The sequence below is a fragment of the Falco rusticolus genome, chromosome 8 (genome assembly GCF_015220075.1).
Source record: "Falco rusticolus isolate bFalRus1 chromosome 8, bFalRus1.pri, whole genome shotgun sequence".
Lineage (NCBI taxonomy): Eukaryota > Metazoa > Chordata > Aves > Falconiformes > Falconidae > Falco > Falco rusticolus.
Window position 1 is genome coordinate 35715115 of NC_051194.1, and position 16445 is coordinate 35731559.

The following is a 16445-nucleotide window of genomic DNA, read 5'->3' on the forward strand; positions in this document are numbered from 1 at the left end:
TCAGTATTGGGAATGGCGCTGTTTAACATCTTTGTCGGCAACACAAACAGTGGGATCCAGTGCACCCTCAGCAAGCCTGCAGACAAGACCAAGCTGTGTGGTGCAGCTGACATGCTGGAGGGGTGTGATGCCATCCAGAGGGACCTTGACAGGCTTGGTAGGTGGGTCTGTGTGAACCTCATGGAGTTCAACAAGGCCAAGTGCAAGGTCATGCACCTGGGTCAGGGCAATCCCAAGCACTGGTAGAGGCTGGGCAGCAAATGGATTGACAGCAGCCCCGAGGAGAAGGACTTGTGGGTGCTGGTTGATGAGAAGCTCAACATGGCCCAGCAATGTGCGCTTGCAGCCCAGAAAGCCAGCCAAATCCTGGGCTGCATCAAAAGAAGCGTGGCCAGCAGGTCAGGGTAGGTGACTCTCCCCCTCTACTCTGCCCTTGTGAGACCCCACCTGGGAGTACTACATTCAGCTCCGGTGTCCCCAGCATAAGAAGGACATGGACCTGTTGGAGAGAGTCCAGAGGAGGGCCACGAAGATGATCAGGGGGTTGGAGCACATCTCTCGTGAAGACAGGCTGAGACAGTTGGGGTGGTTCAGCCTGGAGAAGAGAAGGCTGCAGGCAGACCTCATAGCAGCCTTCCAGTACCTAAAGGGGGCCTACAAGAAAGCTGGAAAGGGACTTTTTGGCAAGGACATGTAGTGACAGGAAAACGTGTAACGGCTTTAAACTGGAAGAGGGTATATTCAGATAAGATATAAGGAAGAAATTCTTCCCTGTGAGGGTGGTGAGGCACTGGGACAGGTTTCCCAGTGTTATGGATGCCCCATCCCTGGAAGCATTCAAGGCCGGGCTGGATGGGGCTTTGAGCAACCTGGTCTAGTGGAAGGAGTCCCTGCCAGGGCAGGAAGGGTGGAACTAGATGATCTTTAAGTTCTCTTCCAATCCAAACCATTCTGCAATTCTACGTCAGGGAAACTGCATCTCTGGGATTTCTCCAGAAGATGAGACAGGGCCAACACTTTTAAATGACTCCAGAAAGCTTAAAACCAGCTTGTGAGATGCTAAAGGTGGGTTAGTGTTATCAGCAGCTGAACTAACTCCTCATCCAACTCTGCTGCCAGATGTAGGCAACAAGTCCATATGAGCAATAGTTCCCTGCTCCAACTCCTCATCTTAAAACTTATCTCTGAGGACTCTGGATGCCTGGGAATTGTACCTTCCACCTTCCTCCACAAGCTCTCCTGAAGGAGGAAGGCTTAATTTGGATGGCAACAGACCAGAATCTTTTCTTGAGAGCCCTTCAAATTACTGATAAAGGCAACCAGTGCCACCTGACTGCACGCTTGCAAAGCTGTACCCTGACAGAGGCTAAAACGCTTTCTTAGATACATCTGTTATCCACTAGGACAAAAACTGACCTAGCCTCAAATATGGGCCAAATCCCCCCTCACCTTGTCTCAGTGAGCAGCACTAGCCTAAGATGGAGCAGTTTTATAGCTTTGCTACAATCAACGCAACTTGGTCCTGAACTGGGGGGAGGGAAAAAAAAAGTCACTTAAAAATTAACAAGTAGTTTTGTGAGTAGAGGCATCATTCCACCTGCTTTCTCATGGCTCTCCGTCACTCCTTTACCTGGATACCACATGGCTCCCCATACACATGCTGTAGTCCAATCTGCCCCCTGTTCTCCAGCAGTCTCCCCTGTGATATCCCCAGCAGGAGATGAGGATCTTCTTTTTCCTCCCCATACACACAACCTATCAGCTACACAGGATACAGCACTTGCTCTTCCTTAGGCTGGTGAGCCCAGCACAGGCACTTGCCACATCCCAGGAATTTTTCTGCCACTACAGTACAGCTGGTTGCTGAGCCCAGTCTGAGTTCTGAAGCTCCCCCGTAAACACAAGGAACTGGTGAGGATGGAGGTCCCAGTCACAGCGGTACTTGTCAGACTGACAGTGATGCGGCCTGGTGGAAACTCTGCACTTACATGGGATAGTGCCAACTTTTTTCCTCAACACTGTACACCTCATCATTCAAGCATCACACTCATAATTACACCTCAATGTGAAACACAAATTTTCCATTATTGTCTGGTTTTCAGAGAAAACCAATAAATCATTCATTTCTACTGCAGAAAGAGCTCCAAGCCTGACACCCAAGACACAGGCTGGGATCCAGACTTTCAACATGGATTCAAATCTAGGCTTTCAAATAGAGTAAGTATGCAGACCTATCCAGTCCCTAGCATGGTTGCATAGCAGGACATCAGTTGGCACATCCAGCATCTAAGGTCCCAGGCTGGTGGGAGCACCACCTGCAATGACAAGGTACAGCTGGATGCGGCTGCTTGCATAAAAGAAAAAAAAAAATAAAAAGAAGAAAACGAGAGAAAGAAAGGAAAAATAGAAGGAATACAAAGGGAATATGGTGAATTTTCAGCAGAGGTCTAGAATGTACCTGCAGCAAACACATGTATGTATGCATGTATGATTACTCATACTGACTGCTCTGGTCTTCCCAGCCTTCACTATCTATCCTTTATTTTAACATAACTCCCCAACAGTTTCTGGCTTATCAGACATGAACGCTCTTTTCTGCGCAAACCCAGGCAGCAGGCTTTCTCACGTTGTGGGTTTTTTGGTGTGGCAAACTTGATAGAGATGTCGAGTGAAAGCACTGGCTGCCTCCTGTCCCTGCTGAAATCAGGAGCAGACCTCCTGCAGAAGGCAGCCCTGGGGAGCAGCTCTAATGCAAAGCAGCCTTTGCCATCCGTGGCAGCGGCAGCACCAGGCTGCCTTTGCTCCCTCTTCTTCTGTGTGCCACATTCATCCTGGCACCACAGATCAGGAGGAGGAGCGGCATCCCGTGGCCGGGCTGCCGGAACGACACCCAGGTACCCGATGGGTGGCCACACTCCGACCTCCCGCCTGTACGCAGTTTGGCCAACATTGGGAAAGCTCTGTGGCGGGGGGGACGGGCAAGAGGATCAGGGGGTTCAAAGAACATTTTAGAGGCAAATCCTCTGGGAGCTGCTCTCACCATAGGAAGGACCCAAGAGATCTGGATTAATCTGCCTGTTTGCTTTTAGTTTACTTCTTGCGACCTCACAGTAAACCGCTTAACCTTGTAGGCAATAAAGTGAGATGCCAGCATTTTCAGCTCATACTATTTACACTATGCTCTAATCTAGTTTGCCTGCCCGATCCTGTCATTAGCTGGAGGAAACACTAATCCAAGACAGTAGAAAAGAAGGAGTAAGAAAATGTTTCTGGAAACGCAATGATTCTAATGGCAAACGTTCGTTATCTAGACCCACAGCTGAGTTAAACTGAAACATATTATATTCCATAAAAAAAAAGTTTTAACCATATGTTTAGTCATTTGTGAGCTCTTGATCCTAACACACAACATAAGCTGCAATATCAGTGTCAGAAGTGCCTGATTTAACGCATGAGAGGCAGAGTTACATGAAGCCGAGTTAAAATCACTTCTGCAACTTTGCAGACAGAGACCTTCGCGTGGAGTGACAGGTACGAGGGAACACATTCCTGGGTCTCCGCAGGAGGAGAAAGTTTATTTCATTAAGAGTTTTTCTGTGAGATCGGCTAGGGAGAAGATAATATAGCTGGGGGAGGACGGAGACAGCTAAAGAATAACACATGGTATGCTTTCAAAACATACAGCAACATGTGACATTTGTCTGCAAGTCTGGCGCTGAGGAGCCTGTGGTCTGGCAGCAGTAAGAATTTCTGCTTTTTATTTTTTAAATCATCGCAGGCATTTGAACTAAACCCCCCACCTAATAGTCTGAAGGGAAGAACATAAAATCAGATTTTACGTACCGTACTCTCAGTCAGCCATTTTCTCAGCGGATTTTTATCCTCCAACTCAATTCCCACATCATTAAAGTGATGCTGTCTCTTTAAAACACAATGCGGTGCCGTGCCAAAGCTTGAAATAAGAATCACTGGCACCAAAACAGTCAAAGCACAGAGCTTAATTCTCTACTTAATAAGACAATTAAAGAAGAGTATTTGGATACAGCAGTCTGCAAGTACCAACACAGAGCACTGATGTCTCCAAAGGCACGTTGATCTGAAGGCTTTATCAGAAAGCATCTGTCGCAACCAGATGCCATCAACACCTGAGAAAAGTGGGAAATAAAGTGGGTTAATGTGGCTGCAACACACACAAAGGTTTGCACTGCCCAGGTCCCTATTTATGAGCGTTTTAGAGGTTGCATGGTAAAGTGCCCTGATGCAAAAATGCACGTACACTAAAACAAACTAAAATATACATACACAACTGCCTTTGTTAAAAAAAAAAAAATATATATATATATAGTGGAAATAACCCACATTACGATGGAATTAAAAGTGCTATGTATTTGATATCTCACTGCCATAATCATAGGAAGCCTTATAGGAAGGCTGGTTTTAAACACTGTGCTTTGACAGATGCTTAATATACATGGATGAATTGAGGCACACAGACAAACACAGGCACCAATGCTTGCTCATATGGTGTCTCTTGATCATATCTACTGTTAAGTTTCCAATCAAATAATTCTCAGATATCACCCCCTAGGCTTCGTCCTACAGAGCTGAACCAAAGCTAGGGAAAAAGGTAACTGCAGTGATATAAGAACTAATTAGTCATTTGGTTAGCTGGCAGGAAGACAGGGTGCTGCAGTTCTGTGACCTAAAAATGCCACAGATGACCTTAAAACTCCATCTCAAGGGTGTCCGGAAATCTGTAACCTCCAGGGAGAGAAGGAGAAACGGGTGATGCCTAGACTTCATTAGCTCACATAAGATGTTGAAATAGCATAGATGTTAAGTCGAGAAGAGGCGTGACGTTTGCAGCAATCAGCCAGCAAAAGAGCACCTGCAGCACTGCACTTTGTTTGAACTGCTGCACCGCAGCTCCCAGTCCAGCCTACACGGGAGGTTCATGGGGATGTGTGATTTAGTACACCCAGAAGGCAGCACACTGTTCAGTGCACGAGAAGCACAGACCTCATCCTAGCAACTAACAACATGTAGCAAGAAGGAAAAAAAAAACAAAAACAGCAAAAAACCTAACTGCTCCTCCTTCATTACAGGAGGGATAACAGCCAGCCAGCCCGCCCCAGGGTGACAGCCCCTCAGCCGCACCATGCCAGGAGAAGAGAGCAACCAAGGAAAGGAGGGAAAAGCCACTTTGAAGAGGACATCCTGAGTGGTTGCCTTCTTCCAGAGGGTCCTACACCACACTAAGAAGATCTGCTCCAGGTAAACCCCACGAACATGCTGGTTATTGCACATGCAGCAATGGGAGGGGGGATTGGGGTGAAGCCAGGAGGTCCCCTTAGGCTGCAAAGTTGCATCTTCAATAGCAAAGGAGAAAGACACCAAAATGATCAGGGCTGCTGATCCCAAGTTATTTTGTGCCTCCTTCCTTCAGCCTGACAGCTGGAGTGTGTTGTCATCTGACCGCACCCAGTGCGCAAAAAATGTCCAACCTAATCGGAGACAGTACTTCCCTGGCAAACCATCAGCCAGTGTGGAAGTGCCCGGGATGACCCGAAACAGGCTAGCCCAGAAAAGGCAGCAGAGAGTGACGCTGGCTTACTGTCTGCGAGTTCCCCGCACCAAAAAAGCCCTGCTCATCTCCCACCTTCAACAGCTTAGATGGCATCTGGCTCTTGGGTATCTTTACCCTGGGAAAAGATTAAAGGAAACGAATGCCTTGGCAAAGATCCCCCTGCCATCTGCACCACTGGAAATGCCCTCTGGAAAGCAAAGGAGGAGGATCCCTCACCTTGCACGCTCCTGAAGAACGGTGCACCCTCCAGCACTGCCCCGTTTCATCCCCGTCCGTTTGACACAGATCCAGGCCTGCCTTTTGCCGCCCATCTCCCCCTGTGTGCTTTGTCCCAGAGGAATGAACTCACCTCCAGCACCAGTGAATTTCTCAGAATAAGTTGAACGCATGGTTTAAATTTTAGCAAGCCCTGCTTGAAGCTTTGGAGTAAAATGCAGAAGTAGGAACTTTTTCTCAAACAGAAAATAAAGATTAAGAGTGCTGCAGCAGGCTCACTCTTTAGGTGCGGGCTTTGCTGAGACAATGCAACCCCAATATGGGCAATGTTTTCCCCACGATTGCCTTTTCTTTAAAAAAAAAAAAATATGGCAAAAAGACCCAACAACACACACAATAAATCAAAGGCAAAAAAATTAGCCACGGACATGGTTTGGTAGCACATGTACTATACTCAGCCCTGTATTCCCTTACAGTTCTGAGAAGGGAAGAACCAAACTGGGAATACATATAGCGCAGTTTCTGAAGGAATTCAAGATTTCCAAACTTGAATTATTGTGAATTGGAACAAAACTCCAAAATGCTGAAATTCTCCACAAAAGGAATGTAAAACAATCACTTGGAGCCTACTGGAAAATCAATGGGATTGCTACTGTATTGCCTACAATGGAATTATACATTAAAATTCTAAATAAACACTTATTTCAGCACAAAACCTGTAAAAAAAAAAAAAAAAGGAATTAACACAGTCAGAAAAATCCCCATCTCCTTTTTTTCCTGCCACTTTTTGGCAAAACTGACCTGATTTTGCAAGACGTTTTAGTGTTGGTGATGCCAGATATTGGAATATGACTCCATCAACGAACCTTAGTCAGGAAATACCAAAGCTGTGGTTGCCAAAGCAACATAATTAACTTGATCAGGGTGCATACACTGTGCACTACTTCCCAAATGGCTCTTTAACACCCAGCTAAATCCTTGGTTTAAATGGCGCATCAGGATGAATTTCTCCTCTGAGATCTTCAAGAGCACACACAGCAAAAGAAGAAGTTGTCAAAATTACTGAAAGCCAAGTACCACTCCGCTCCCTGGCCAGTGGTACCCTGGGCTTGAAGAGGTCAAAGACTAATTCTTGAGCCTCCTCCCATGACTATGGCTGCAGCAATCATGGAAACACATGGTCCTGTTTTGTGGAGCAAATGCATGTTGTAAAGCTTCACTTTGAATTAATGTACATTACCAAATTTAAGAGGTTTGGTTCTTTTGTGGCATAGCCAGTAACATTCTTACTGCCTGGGCAGGGAGGCCCAGATGTTGATGCTAAACCTTGACCCTGGGGCCATAAGCTTCAAAACCTGAATATCCTGTCACTAACTCAATGTGTACAATGTATCAAAAATAAGCTGCTCTTTGTTCATTTGGGGAAAGAAGTAAAAAAAAAAAAAAAAAAAAGTAAGAGAAAGAAAAAATTGAATGATGGGCTTTCAGCTTGTCATCAGACCACAGTGACCTCAATTTTTTGAGAAATAAAGTCAAAATCTATTCTTATCTTCAGAGATTCAAGATGTATTTATGTGTCAAACTTTTTCCCCCTTGTCCTTAGCCTTTGGGAAGCACACTAAAAATGATATCAAAGCCTGAAAACCCTGCGATCACATTCGTATTCACCCTTGACCCAGGACGCCTATAGCTCTCACCAGCTCCTCGGCTTGTCCTCACCGTACGGCAAAGACAGCAGGTCTGTTTGGGATGAAATAAAGGCCACTTTGCATAGAAAACTGCACTATTCCGCTCAATTTTTGAGGGCTGAAAAACTTTACTTTGGCAGTCTCTTGCTTCTTTATATCCTTGAATAACGTTCTACCAGCATCTTCCTCTCCTTACACGCAAATATTTGATTATTCTCTTTGAAATGTCTCTCTAACATCTACAGGAATAAGATGCTGAATGCAAACACTGATTGATTCTTTCTTAGCCATCAAATGTGCTTACACAGCAACTATACACAGCAAATGCACACAAATTTCACATTTCACGTTTAAAAATATGAACATGCTGTGGTTTTTTTTACTCAAACATAATGAATGAACTTAAATATTAGAACTTGAAATTATTAAGTAAATCATGGCACCTGTAAAGCTTCTATTTGCATAACATTAATTCATGATGGCATGTAAAACAAATTCATCACTCTCACTATATTGTAGTCTGATTTATGTTGGAATCGGAAAAAATAAAAATCATGAGCACAAAATTATGTTGACAAGATGTACGTGCTCTTCGAAGCCCAAGATTTTTTTCTGAAGCATCAAAACAACTAAATTATGGGAAAGAGGGCTGGGAGAAAGCATCTTTAAAAATGACTAACACACTAGCATCACACATACACGCTCTCCAGTTATTAATGTCAAGCATAGTGAAGATACTCTAGAAAATCATTACCATTCATAGCTACTAACAGCCATTAAATTTCAATCAATTCAACTTAACACAAGTGTACTTCAGCAGCCCTTACAGTTCCTTACAGAGGTGGCTCAGAAGGTCCTGTCTGACTTATTGCATTGTCCACTGCACAAAGAGGCATTGCTGAGGACTGCTCTGAAAAGGAGCTATCTTGGTGTTGGGAAGTGATGCTCTTTTAACACCATCGCAATCAACAGACCTTGCTTTTAGTGAAGGTATGATAAAAGGGGCTCTAATAGGACTCCACAGGTCAGTATGGAGGGGAGCAATATACTGATTTTTAGCTAGGGATGCTACTTTCTGAGCTGGGAAAATGAATAAATAAATAAATAAATTGGTGGGATGTTTTCAAGGGGTTTTAAATGAATTCCAGTAACAGAACCAAACTGCTTAACACAGTGCTAGACAACATCCAGGTGATCCACTTGCTTGAAGAGAATATAATCACTAAATATATAGGACATTCAAAGAAAAAAAAGGATTTAACTTCCAGAGACTCAATATTTCAGTCTCCCAGTGATGAATATAAGCCACAGCTCTGTGATATTACAGCATCTCCTACTCATCTGAACTGCATTTGTAACACTGGAAGTTTCCGCTGCTACTGCAGGAATGAAGCTGTGCAGCTGACTGTCCCTTGCAGAGCCGGGGGAGGACCAGCAGGTCCCCGCCGCAGGTACTTGGCATCTCATGGCAGGGACTGCAGGGTGCTCATCACCGAAGGGTTGGACCCACTGGCTTCCACTGTGCAGCAGAACATCCCAGAGAAGGCAGGTTCCTCTGGAGAGATCTCATTAGTTTCGTTTGAATGAATTATCTACAGTAAAATCCCACATTTCACAGGAGATAGAAGACTTTTTTTTTTTTTTTTTTTTAACAACAGGAGCCCAGATTTTCCCAGCAGGGTTCATTCTGCTGGGCACAAAGTCCTTTCTCTAGATTTAGAGGCAGTCTGAGATCGCAGGTGTGTATTCCTGCAGAACGGAGTCACTCTGCACAGAGAAACAGACGCAGTAACGGACGTGCCATCACTGTAGCTGAAACTACAAGCACAAGTATGGATGCCCTTTTGTGGCTTTTAGCTCATCCCTTAAAAGTATCAGCATTGATGGCACTGCTCATTATCAGAGTATTTGGGACGATTCTACAGAACTCTGTGGTTTTCCTTCCCCTGGGATTTACACCTTAGCATTTAACATAGAGTAGCTGTAAAGTTCTTTGGAATCAAGAAACACCCAAGAAATCTCTCAGGCAGATATACACTCCATTTGAACTCATTTCCCTACACTTACAAGCTGCACTAAATGAAATGAAATTAATGTTAAAAAGGGCCTTTATTGAAAAATCTTCCAGTGACAGGATCAGAAAGTGCCAGAGTTCAAGTAAATCGTTCCATGGAAAATGTTAGCAAAGCTTAATCATACTGGAAGCCACATTTAATTACAGCTTTTTAAGTCCATCTGGGAAAAAAGAAGAGACTTAAATATGTCACCTGAGATGATCTAGATACTGAAACTATTTGTAAGTTAACAAAAGCATTTGCATCACAAAGCGCTCTGGGGCAGCACCACGGCAAAGCAGATGTGTAATGAACAAGGATCATAGCACCAAAACAATCAGGATTGTAAATAACTACTACTAATCTGCAATCATTTAAATTTGGGTTTAATTGCTAGGCAGCAAATGCATTTCGTTCTTGGAAAGGTAAATGCTCTGCGGAATACACACTTTAAGGTATTTAGCAGCAGAAGCATCACAGTCAAGAAACTGAATGTCAGGAGGGCAAAGAAGAGGAGACAAGCAGCAGGGCTGTATCTGCCATAAGATCACAACATTAAACAAACTTTTCCCTGGAAAAGAATGAATAATGCAGCGTCCCCACTGTACGTACTGTAAGTGCTGCAGGAGTGACACAATGACACACATGGGAGGCAAGAGGGTAGTGACTATAGAACAAAATTCAATCTAGTGCTAATGAATAAAAAGTTCCTTTTATTTCTCTGTTGTTTTTGCTTCATTAAATTTTCCACAGATTTGCAGAGAAGAAAACGTGATCAATAAACCTTGACAAAAGTGAACATGTGAAAAAGGCGAGAGAAAGGCACAGGAAGATAAAAGTGATATCCCGATCACAGATTTCAGAGGCAGATGACCAGAGCTTTGGGCTGCTGAATAATCTGAATAGACCATCATTTCTTTACAGCCTTTTACTTTCTTTTCTCTGACTGTTGGAACTCTTCATTCAATACAATAGTAAATGCACTAAAACTTTTTTTCTTATGCTAATGGTCGAAATCGGGCGCTCACAGTTAAAACACACTTCCCACCAACTTGTTTTCTTAAAAAAAAAAAAAGAAAATTAACCTATTCAAGTTAAACTAAAATGTCAAAGGCAGCTCAAGGCTTACTCTCACCATTCCTCAAAATTAATGGTTTTTCTCCCAGCAGATACAAAAAGAAAAGGCTTGAATAAGGATAAAGCTGCTAAACTCTTTTCATATGAAAAAGAACACTTAGAAAGTAAAAAGAAATACATCCCGTACAAAGATCCTGGTACCTAGAGTTCTAATATGTATTGTTTCCTCTTGGAATATTTATGAAGGCAGTAAGGTGACAGCCAATCGCAAATAATCATGAAACGATGAGAAAAGATTCACCAGTAACTAATGTATTTGGGCAGCCGTGCCCATGACAGTACCAGAAACGCTTCCACTCATTACAGCAGGGCCCCAAAGGAGCCTGTTTTCAAATGTTTTCTGATTTGGGTGTCCACTTCCAGGCACCAAGGCTTCTTCTCAGTGGTACTTCATATTCACAAATCGCAAACAATTTTTACAGCTCTGAACTTTTGAATTCCAGGACAACTTTCCTGTTCCCTTCATGCAGCGTATTTCAGCTTTTGTGTATTTGGTTTTGTTTTGTTTACAAGAAGTTAAAGGGTATGGGGTGCGGTTTTACAGAAGATAAGCGTGAACGAAGAAAAGTTCTGTAGCCTCTCCCAGACTATACCCACCTGACCCGTATCAGCTCCCAGCTGAAAGTGGCCTGCAGAAAATTAGAAAATGCTTACTCAGTATTTCCATTCCACTCACTTGTCCACAAGGGAAACCTGCAGTTTTGCCTCTTCAACTACCATGATTACCGTGCAAGATCCAATTCTCATTACTTGTACACCAAATGCCAGTTAATTTCTAGAAGATGCATGTATATGGGATCTGCTGTATACATGGATCAAGAACCGTACATACTACATGCATACATGCATATGCGTGTACACATACTTAGAAACACACAAGCACACATGTATTATTTACCTCTGAACACAATGTTTTCTTGCCATCATTCATACTAGGATTCATTCTTTACTATTATTTTATTTAGTGTTGTTTTAATTAATTCCCAAATACCTCCTGTTGTTTTGGTTTTCTTTAAAAGGGCCCTGGCAACAGAGCTGAAGCAAACCCTAAATACCACTTAATGCTTTGTGGCAAGTTGTCCAAATGCGCAACTGTTTAAAATATTTACCCAGGTATATAAGGGGGTTGTACAGCTCTCGAACAATGCCCTGGAATCTTTCCCATCAGTAAAAAAGCAGACAAAAGCAGAGACTGCTTAACCTCAATGCCTCAGCAGCAAGTGAGAAGTGCAAATATTGCATTTCTATAAAGCCCTGGAAGCTTCATAGAAATGGAGTGTCAACTAATTAGTTTGATGCTATAGTCACATCTAATGTTCCTAAGTAGCTTCTTTGAAAAAAACTTGCTGCCTTGAAATCCTTGGCCAGATTATTAAGTGGAGGCTTTGTGATGGAGCAATAGATAGGTGTTTGCTGCACAAATACATACAGATTTTGGTGACTGCTTACTGAATCCACTGCCTTCGCTAATCTGCACTGGAAACTTCACTATGAACAGAGCACTTCTCAGAGTACAAAAGCATGAAGTATCTGTGTACCTTTCAGACTACGGGGCAAACAACTGGCTTACAGTAGGCCACCAAAACCAGGGGGAGGCAGTTAACCAAGTGTCCTCCACACTTACAAGCCAAGAAAGAGGATGATGCTATTGATACCAGGTCAGATGTTCTACCATATCCTTAAACAAAAAAGATGGGGCCAGAGGACTGGAAAACTCAATAGAAAAAAAATCTCACTCTCTAAACAGAAATAAAGTATCAGGATCATCAAAAACATTTTCAAGTTATACAGTGCTGTAGTGACCACGTAACCCTTCCCCTATACAGCTGAGCACATAGTCCCAAAGCCTGTACAGCCTCTACACAAAAGTGCCACTGAAAGGGAAGTTGTGGTATAAACCTTCAAGATCATTAGAATCACAGAAACCATGGTAAAGAATGGTTCTCTGCCATACAAGTTTAATCTGTTTCTCAAAACAACGCCAAAAATCCTGGTCATTATATATATACCTCAAAAAGGCTATCTTTTCTAAATGTGACTTCAGTACGACATTAGGGCACGCAGGCTGCTGTGTATTGGATATCTGAGATCAAGTTCTGTTTTCTTTTATAGAACATAAACTGGCATAGCTTCAATGAAATTACACTAGATTTATGCTAGCATATGCACCCAGTACAAATTCTTCTATAGCTCTAATTTTTCTCTAAATGAATGACCTAACACAAACAGCATTTGTCCATCTGTATTCATCCCCTCTGACACACTCAAAAAAGAAAAAAAAAAAAAAAAAGACATTGAAAGGAAGTTGGAAACAGCCCTCGAGATCTGTTTTCCTTTGAAGAACAGCAGTTACATTTCTGGGCACTTCAAAGTCGCGTACTTTAAGCAATAACAACATTCAAGATCAAGTGAATCTTACCTCACCTTGCTTTAAAGATTAGCTCTTTCACAAATATACACCAGAGGCTTGGATATACCCATACCCATAGACTAACAGTTCATCTCCAGTGGATCAGGCACTTTTCAGTGCTACGGATAGGTCATGTTTTCAATCAACTGACAAATTTCCAAGAGTTGTTTACAGTGGAAAAGCCATAATGAATTTCATTCACTTCTTTAAAGTTGTCAGTTTTGCAATAGCGTTCAATATGACATTTTTATTGCAATTCAAAGTTTGACAGGTGTCAACATTTCCTGAAGTTCCAGCCAACATACAAATTACCATATCCACCCATCAGAAAAGTTGAACCAAACCAATTCACCAACTGTAGCTGCTGTATGCAGCAATTACCATGCATTTCAAACATCCCAGGAGCATAAACAATTATTTAGCAGGATCCTCTCTTCCAGGTGAATGTAGTTTCTTTTCTAGTGTAGTTAAGCGAATTAGATTTCAGAAGTAAAAAAAACCCAAACTTTTTTTTTTTTTTAAAGCAAGGTAGCTAGAACAAACAGATCAAATCAGCAAGTCTTATAACAAATCAGTCTATTCCACTGCTGTATATTTTGAATTTCATGGCTTATTTACTTTACTTTTTTGGCACCAACTCCACAGTGAATGCCAATACAATATTTGTTTTAATGCTGTTTTATGCAGCATGCTAGTCAAACGTTTACTTTCAAATTCTTGTACATCCCAAGAGCCTCGGTTGCAAAAAAATAAAATAAAATTGAAAAGCGAAGGGGGTTGGCAGGGGGCGGACAAAGTTTTACAACTACTCCTTTTCTCTGCGGCTGCAAAAATATAAACATGATACGCCAATAAAATGCTAATTTCTGCACTCACAAAGACGAGCATACAGGTTTCCAGCACCCGGAGCTGTATGAAACCGTGTGTGTGTGTGTGTGTGCAGCTGTAGGAAGCCCCCCACGCCCGGACACTCACCCACCCGCACACAGGCAGCGGGAGGCCAAGGCGGCCCCGCGGGGGGCGCACGGATTTACGCGCACCGCACAGCGCCACCGCACCCGCGCAACGGCCCGGGAAGTTCTGAAGCGCAGGCTGCAGGTTAGCAAAGTAAAATTCAATACATGTCTAGAAATATATAGAAAAAAAAAAAAATCCCGTAACCGTCAGAAAAGCCGGCAGCAGGGCCAGGGCAGGACCACTGATAAACCATCCTAAACCCCGGCGCTGGAGAAGTCAGGTTTCCCAGGAAATGATGGCAATCACTTGAGGCAGAAAAGGCATCTCGACGAGCCCATCTCCCTCCCCTCCTCCCTGATTGTTTTAAAGCCACCGAGTCCGGGGGAAAAACTCTCAACTCTCTAAGTCCTTAATAGGATTGGAGTCCGGGTCTCTCCAAGCCGCTCCTCATCACACAGGGATCAAGTTGCAGCAAGGAATTTTTTAAATTCCTCAGCAAATATACTTGTCGAAAGATTGCCCCTCCCGGGAAGGGGTTGGGGGGGGGCAACTTCATTGAAAAAAAAAAAAAAACCGAACTCATGGCTGGCTTTGGGGAGCCCGGCTGCCCTCCGGGAGCCGGGGCAAGGCGGTCCCGGCAGCAGCTCGGGGCTGGGACTGTCACCGCAGCCCCCGGGAAAAACAATGGCCGTAGGGGCACGGCCCCGAGCCCGGTCCTGGCGGGGTCCGGGCCGGGAGGGGACACCGGCCGCCGGCTCCCTCCTCACCTGCGGGGACGGGGAGGGGGGATACAGGGCGCCGATGCACGGGACGGGGCCCCCCTCGAGCACCAGCTGCGAGGAGAGCCCCTCGCAAAATCCTACCCGCCCTCAGCCCACCCCGGCGCAGGGCACCTCCGACACAAGCGGGAGAAGAGAAGGGGGAAAAAAATTAATAAAAAGCACAATGAAAAGACACAATAAGCATCAACTTTACCCAAAAAGCGGAGCAGCAAGTTTTCAGCAGGCGAGCGGTTGCTGCGGAGCAGAGCTGCTCCTCCGGACCCCCATCATAAACTTGGGGGAGGGGGGCGTGGGAGGGACTTTCCCTCCGTCCTTCCCTTTTGTGCCTCTCCCCCCCGCTCCGCTCCGCTCCTCGCCAAAAGCTGCCGAATCCCGGCGGCGGCGCGGTGCTCCCGGCTGCTGCCGCTGCGGAGCAGCTCCGCGGAGGCGGGCGGCGAGGGGGGGAGCGGGCCGGGGGCAGTTTGGGGGTGGGGGGGCGGGGTGCCGCGGCTGCAGGGCGGCTCCTGCTGCCCCCCCGGCCCGGCCCGGCGGCGGGACACGGCGCGTACACATATACATACTTTTATATATGTCTATACACACACACACACACACAGGTTGAAGTTGAGCAGTCTACTGGGAAGACGCTGGAGCGCTTTCAAGCCCTGACACAAGAGAGCTGGCTGCAGGGTCTGTTTTCTATTCCCTTCCCCGCGCCCCACCTCCCCCCTTTAAAAAAAGAGAGAAAAAAAAAAAAAAAAGGAAAAAAAAAGGGAAACCAAACCCTTCCGACCCTTTCGGCGCGGGAGCAGCGGACCGCGCCGGATCCTCTCCCCCATCCCCTTTCATCCCGGATCACCCCCTCGCCTGGCTGACCCGCACCATTTTGAGTGCGGGGCTTTCCGGCAGCCGGGGTGGGATGCCCTGCGGAGCGGGGCCGCCGACCACCGTCTGCCCTCTCAGCTGGGGCGCATCTGCAACGAAACCCCCGACCCCCCCCCCCCCCCGGGGGCGAGCCGCCCCCCTCCTCCCCCAAACAACAGAAGTTTGGCCTTGTGCAGATGCACCCGCGCAGAGGCGGGGATGGAGCCGGGAGTGGTTTTCCTCCAACTTTGGTGGTGTGTTGGTTTTGGTTTGTTTTGTTTTTTTTTTTTTCCCTGGGAGTTTGCGCTATTTTCCAGCGCCCCCCTCCCCGCCCCGGGCCGGGCGCGGCAGGGCCCCGGAGCAGCTCGGCAGGCGAGGCCAGCCCGGCGGGGCGCCGGCACACGGGCGGCTGCAGCCCCCGGAGCATCCCCGGCGGGAGAAGCGTCCGTCAGAGCCTGCTCCCTCAGCGCAGCAACCAGCCCCACCGGGCAACAAAATCTGTTCGCATCGTCGTGTTTTGGGACCGAGACTACGAGGAGAGGAAAAAGAATCTCCAGCTAGTGCTCTGCTCCCACCCCAAATATCTTCGCTTTTGCGTTATCGGTAATAGCAATGAGAAACGCAGCAGTTTTAACTTGGGCTTTGGCCAGACTGAGCTTGTTACTTGATTTGTTTTGATTTCTTTGGCTATGGAATTTATCAAAAGTTTAAAATACAACCAGATGCTGCCGGGGATGGTCACTGCCTTGCACCCAAAAGCAAGCTGAAACT

At 45.3% G+C, this 16445-nt stretch overlaps 1 protein-coding gene across 1 annotated transcript in view; it reads right to left on the reverse strand.

Annotated features, from left to right (window-relative positions):
- GLI2 (GLI family zinc finger 2) overlaps positions 1-15096 on the reverse strand; it is a 199639-nt gene extending 184543 nt beyond the window's left edge. The window contains exon 1 of the mRNA XM_037398606.1: positions 15025-15096. The gene's annotated coding sequence lies outside the window, so the exon portion shown is untranslated. The remainder of the gene's footprint in view (positions 1-15024) is intronic.
- Between the last annotated feature and the right edge of the window lie 1349 nt (positions 15097-16445).